Source organism: Bombus vosnesenskii, unplaced genomic scaffold (assembly GCF_011952255.1).
Source record: "Bombus vosnesenskii isolate JDL3184/JDL3185 unplaced genomic scaffold, Bvos_JDL3184-5_v1.1 scf7180000013357, whole genome shotgun sequence".
Taxonomy (NCBI): Eukaryota; Metazoa; Arthropoda; class Insecta; order Hymenoptera; family Apidae; genus Bombus; species Bombus vosnesenskii.
In genome coordinates this window covers 48,281-55,301 of record NW_022882991.1, presented here as the reverse complement: position 1 = coordinate 55,301, position 7,021 = coordinate 48,281, and the positions used below count along the sequence as shown (strand labels likewise).

At 34.7% G+C, this 7,021-nt stretch overlaps 1 non-coding gene across 1 annotated transcript; it reads right to left on the bottom strand.

Annotated features, from left to right (window-relative positions):
* Nucleotides 1–6,213: 6,213 nt before the first annotated feature.
* Trnag-gcc lies at nt 6,214–6,284 on the bottom strand. Its single transcript has one exon. It is a non-coding gene; the product is annotated as a tRNA-Gly (tRNA).
* Nucleotides 6,285–7,021: the final 737 nt, after the last annotated feature.

Genomic DNA, 7,021 nt, shown 5'->3' with positions numbered 1-7,021 from the left:
GTTTTCAGGGGCCTTAAAAGCGACTGTAGAACGCAAGGGGGTGGCACTCGGGTCATGGGTTGTCTCGAGTGGTGCTTCGTACAACGTAAAGTACGTTCCTTGTGCATGAAAATACCGGGCCAAGTACTGTTGCTTGTTTCCCTCCAGAATTGGCTAATAGAAAAAGAAGAAGACCCTCGAGAAAGTACTTATAAAAATATCTTCCAACCTTTATCACCCATCCTCTCATTCCCGATAAAGAAGAACGTACACGCTCCCGTTCACAAGTATTAAGACATCTACTTGTCTCGTAAAGAAACATGATTATTAATCGAAATTGTCAGAGAAATAATTGATCAGTCTGAATTTTGTATCCATGTAAAATTAAAATTTGGAATGTTCCACAAAGACATGCGAAAGCTAAACTAATGAAAAATTATGTGTTCACTCTTACAATTTACAGTCTAAACATTGTGGAAAAACTTTACCAATGTAATTGTGATAATAAATCTCGTCATAGTGTTAATGAAATTTCGAAATATTTCACACGCGTAATATATTCATAAAAGGTTTCTATAAATGATCGAATATTTTCGTAAGCAACTGTGCATAAAATGATATAATTCTATCGTACATAATCGATGAGAGTTCCCTTATAATATTAAATATATGGCATTTCCAGAGAAAGTAATAATTCTTTTAGGTGTATTTTATTTTTCCATAAGTGTCGTGATACTTTTGAACGGGCGTGTAGGGAACAGAAAAGTGATGTGAAACGAATGAAAAATATCGTTGAAAACGAACGCGACATAGTCTCGTATTTCTCTGTCAACAAGTCATGAAACATCGACATCAACTAGAAATGCGGCCGCTGTTTGCAAATGATACGATGATAAAGATGCAAATGCGTATGCGAGCCGGTATACAGGCTTTATGCAAAGTAACGCGCTCTGTTGCATCTCTTGTGGCTGCATCCCGTGACCGGCTCATAAACTAACACATTTCGGTTTCCTTTGATCTGCGTGCACAGGTCACTCGTTGTTCCCTGGCTTTTGTAAACGCCGATATACCGACGGGATCGCCCTAGGATAATTGAATTTTGTAATTACAGATGAATTTAATTACCATCAAAATTAATTACTTAATATAATCCTTTACGCCTAGAGAAATCAAAGACGCGGTCTGTCTTTTGTATTTTCGTTGCTTTGCGGTTTCGCCGTGATTATGACTTGTAAAATAGATCCCATAGTGTAAGCATATGTGTTAAGCAAGTCGAATTTGATCAATATGCATTTCGTTTATATTTTGTTCAGGCAGTATCGGGATCACATCGTTATTTTTTAGATTTTATATTATGTCTGGATAAATTGCCTTATGTCAGAGTATCTAATATTAGACGAAGACAGATCTTGAAATTTTACTAGTTATTAATTTTTTTTTGTTTTCTACTTTCTCTTGGTATCTTCGATAAGATCTTATCTAATTATACGGATCATTAAATAAGAATCTTATACGTTATATGTATAAACCTCAGTATCTTACTAAGATAATTTGCATCTAGAGCGATACAAAAAATTAGCGATCAGAAAATTTTGTTACACAAACGATCTTTTCTTGCCATTGTACGAGCGCGATTATCACGCGGAAGTAATGATTCGAAGAAAGAAAGATTGGTGGATCTCGCCGTCTATTGTTCGCCGCGAACGTTGTCATCAGCACGAACGTTGTGACAATAAAGATGCAAATGTGCATATGACACAGGCTGACGCCGCTGTAAAATATAATCCTGCGATTAGCGCCAGCTGAAACTGAAGTGGTTTCCTCGCCATAGACGATTCGTCCTCTCGAAACTCGTTTACGGTTTGTTTGCTCTGACCTCGTCTTTGTCAATGCATTTCGAACACAGACCTAAAAGATAGTGACATAGTTACGAGGGGACGAGATACAACATGGAAATGACAAAACTTCGCTTTCAGTTATCTTGATACGCTGGTAACATCGATACATTCGAAAATAGTAACCTCTTTTCTTTCGATAAATTTTTGACGAAGAAATTCTAAACTCGCTTTTCCTTAAACGAATTACTACAAGTTCCGTTGAGCATTGACAAGTTATCCTCCAAAGTATTACAAAACCTAATTGATCTACGTATTTCTCAATCTCAAACACTGCTACATTGGTCTTTGGCAACACTCGGCTCAAGGAACAGTTTATACGTTCGACCATAATGATTTACGTGGCTCTCTGGATGCTGTTGGAAAGTAGGCCGATGATATCCAAGCCTGAAGAGTCGCAACTCACCAAGTGGATTACGGAATTACCGGTTTCGTGAGTGGTTGCTTCGAGTGGACGTTACGATTCTTCCATACCCGGTACACGTTGCATTGTTACCTTTTCTGAAATAGACGCGTCCTCAAGATATCGTGCTCTCATAAGATTTCCTGCGTCAAGGAAGTTTTCTTCTGATTTTTCATAAAAATTGGCTTATCTGAAGCTTTCTTTCTCGATAACGAGCAAATTGTATTTTTCACGTCGTTACGATTGTTTTTGCGATGAATTGTGTATTTAATGTTGAATGAAATTAGTGGAAACAGGAAGACGACTATTCTATTTACTAAATTCGCTTTTAATCTCAATCATCATGCTATTAAAATCTGGATCTATAAATTTATATGCCTGGATTTATAAATTTATATTTGGATTATTAGAAACAGAGTTTGGAGACTTTTACTTTGAAAACAAGTAAAGAACTGGGTTCTGCAAATTGTGATCTGCGAACGAAGTAAAACTAAAGTGGAACTACTTTCGTATTCAAGTGAAAACTAAAGATACACGTATTTCTAATTTACGAAATATTGTATATTTCAACGTAAAGCTAAAAATGCTGACAGATAAATGATCGTGTATCATTGAAACGAGGTCTGGATTGCTCATAATTAGACTGATAGCAAAAACAAAGGAAACGAAACCAGATTTTCTTGTTTCGTTTCGATTCAGTGAGCATTGCCGAAGGATCTGCTAATTGAATTGGCCTTTAAAACAGTTAGTGGTTATCTATATATATATCTGTTTTATACTCAATTCTCACGCTGCAAATATTTACCATATTTCAATATTGAATATACGACTTCAAATTAAAGTTAGAAATATTTCCATTTCTCAATAACCGTACCAATGGAAACTATACTTTACTGATAATATAGTTAGTCGGCCGAACTACGTAGAAGTCAAATTTCATCAATGTTCATCGTTTTGTTTCTTTGAGAAATTAAAAACCGATCATATGTTCTTGTACTAAAATTAAAAAATTTTTTAAAATCGTGATAATTAACTTTTCATTCTTCATGAATATTTTTGTTACGGACAAAAAGGTCTTCTCATATTTCACACAAAACTATGTTAATGGAACTTCGATTTCCGAGAGTATCAAATATTACGAAAATTATGGATTTACCAATAATCTACCTTGGACAAAACTGTTTCGCTCTTTAACCGCACCTGCATGTTTCATAATCAATTTCGTTCAAGTATTTATTATACTTCGATAAGCAGTACTCGAGCAGCTGAAGTGTCCGTTTTAAGAGAATTACGAGATGTAGGGCATCGACCATCCAGGCCAGTAAAAAGATCGATTTAATCACGGAAGACCGTTTTTGCCTGCACAGAATGAATCTTATCGAGCGTTTCGCATTCTCATTATCGCGTAATCGTCGAGTTAACCGTTCCGTCTCCGCGAATTTAACATCAGAAAGGAACTTCATGCGACTTTTTCGCAACGAACAATCACTTATTCATAAGGCAAACCTTGTTACACGGTGATCCGCGACTTACAAAGCCAGTCGTACGCTTACTATTCATCTTAGAATGTTATTAAACGGGTGAGAACTTACGCAATATCCTTCCAAGTCTCTTTTGGCAATTGATCGAACATGTAAAAAGATCTACGTTGCTATGGATGTATGAAAATCGTAATCTGAAATGTCGAATATAAAACGGTATATCAAGTGGTACAGATTAGAAGAGATTAAAATAGTTGGCAAGAATTATGTCTCTTTTGAGAATGGGTTAGTTAGGAGATAGTGGATGTTTGTGCAATGTATGATTTCGTATGCGTATCGTATCGAAAATATGTTTTAAATAAGATAAATGATATGAAGGAAGCAAATTACATGACGAATACGTACCAATGTAATTACTCGAAGCTATCTAAACATTATACTCGTTCTAATGTCTAAAATTACAGTAATACTAATATCTCGGATATTCTTTATCTTAAATTTGTTATAAACTCACTCGTTTTCTTATAAACGACACTCTGTATCCTGTTTATTGCGTTTATCTGTATACAGATTATCCTACTTAGCATCACTATATTATATAGAAGTTAGTAGGAAAGAAATTATTGTCAGATATGGTGTCAACTGTAATGAAAAAAAAAACATAGCAAATTTCCGTATTCCAAAAGAAACTCTTTAAACCTAGAATTGTCGATCATTAATCTGATAATTAAAAATTTGTCCTAAGAGTCTGAAATTCCCAAATCTCCATATTTTTAATACATCACAAATACACATAATTTCTCACTTTACAATCGTCAGCGACAAAAGTAACCTGACGTCTGACGACACGTGTCGCGAGATTAAAAGGCGCGGCTAGAGGGTGAAAGCTTGAAAAAACACTCGCGAGTAAAGCATTGGATCGTGGTTCGTCGCGTTGTTCGCGTGCGTTCGACCGGTTCCACGGCTGATTACGCCGTGGCAAATCGTGTCACGCTAAAACGCCGCCTTATGGCCGATCTGGCCGTTTCCTCTTCGCGGTATGCGTACAATAAAGCGCGAACCACGCTGATCCTCGTCACGCGCAAATGTGCAAATATTTGTCGCGGTCTCGTTCGTGCAATTGCGTTTCCATTGACGATCGCTTGGCGAACGTTTCACAGAGTTGGAAAGTGCCGTAATGTTTTGGCCCGTTGAACAAATAGGTCGAAGTTTAGGTCTCTGAATACATGGTTGAACATTGGTAACTACTATTTGACAAAGTTTAGGCATGTTGGTTTAAGGATTGGTGGATAGTAGCTTGTGATATTTAGTGCAACCGATATCATGGATGTGGTGTAGTTGTGGAAACTTGTTTCTAATTTAGGATTCTGATGCATATTCGTTAATTTTTGGTGTGACGAAGATTATTTGTAGTTTCGTAATTTTTAAGCTGGAAGATCGTTTGAGGGACTCGGTAGAAAAATAGTACATGTGTGCTTTTTCCAGAAACGAGTTAATTGCAGGAAACGTAACAAGATTCGTATCTAGATATAGAACTCTCTTGTAAATTCCGAGATTTTTATAAATACATTTTTATAAATATATTTTGATTAATAAATATATGAAACTGTTAGGATTTATATGCGTTATTATAATGAATTGAATTAGTTATACAGTAGAAAAGCTCCTTCATTTATGAGATATTAAAGAAACGAATTTACAAATAAACAATGAACATAAATAGAAATTAAAAAATTTTCATACCTTAAGTGTGTTATATTAATTTTGATGTAATATTCTGGCTGTACAAAAATGAATGCGATCGAACGTGAATTTTCTTTGATTTTGTGGAAGACCTCTGTGATAAGAAATTTCAAGTTTCTCGGGTTGCAACAATTTTTTTGTCCGGACGTTTTTGGTGAAATTTTTAAAGTCACATAGAATCGAGCATGCAATGTATAAAACATATTCGAATCCGTAGCATATGTTCTGCGGTATTACCGTAGGAGCGTATCGAACGTGGGATTTTCCTCTGGTTTTCGCCAGATGTGGCTACCTTACTGTCGGGCATTCATAAATTTATCATTCTCTTTCTATCTTTTCCCCCGGAGATTTTTGTTTTATTATAATGCCGGCTACTTACTATTCCATACCATTTCGTTGAAATGTACAATCTGTCCATATTCATTTTTCATTGATCAATCATCTGTTAAGCCACCAATTTCATAGAATAATTTGTGTAATACAAAAATTGTGTTGAACTATGAAAATATGGGTAAAATATTATAGCAATTACTATTGATTTATATATTTAAGGAATGAAAGAAGGTATTGGAAACAGTAAAAAGTAATGCTTTTGCTACAATTCTATTATATTTCACTTGGAAAATCGTTTTCATTGGATACGAAAAATTAGTTGAAATAGGTTAAGTATTAGGGTTGTTTTAATGAGAAAAATGCAAAAATAATTCCATATTGCATCGGCCGGGAATCGAACCCGGGCCGCCCGCGTGGCAGGCGAGCATTCTACCACTAAACCACCGATGCTTGTGAAGGGTTCTTTTTAATAAAACTTTATTACTGAAGTTTGTATAGACTATGAGATATAACCTATATTTTGTACAATTAAAATGTACAGATATAAAAGAGTATTTAAAATAACAAGAACAAATTTGAATACTATTAACAATAACTGATTCTGGTCAAATCAGTAGATGTATTTCTCATTACACCCCTATCTTCTCGTCACCAGTTACAAAAGTGACATGTACATAAAAACGATACAAAATATGACAAATTAATCCAAAACTCTTTTTCTCGAGTAACCTTAAGATACATTTATTCTAGCGCGTAATTTTATAATTAATTAACCAAACAATCAATATTCATTCATACAAACACTATTCTTCACACAATGCTCAACAAATATGTCGAAGAAAAAAAAAACACCAAATTTATTCGTTGTAAAACTTCATCGACGACAAGTGTTTTACAATTTTAATTGCAAGTTATTTTCAAAATTACATTTTCGCCTTCCAGGGTTAAAGACTGTTTTCACCCTCCGTTTAGGACTACTGAACAGAAGGAATACCAAATAATAATAGATATTAGGTTGTCCGCAAAGTTTCTTTCGTTTTATAAGAAATAATAGACGCACAATGTATTTTGTTTTATATTAGTTTATCGAATTATGCACGAACATAATAATAGAAATAGAACGAAATGGATCATACCTAATTCAATAAAATAATATAAAACAGAAATTGTTGTTCATCTATTATCAT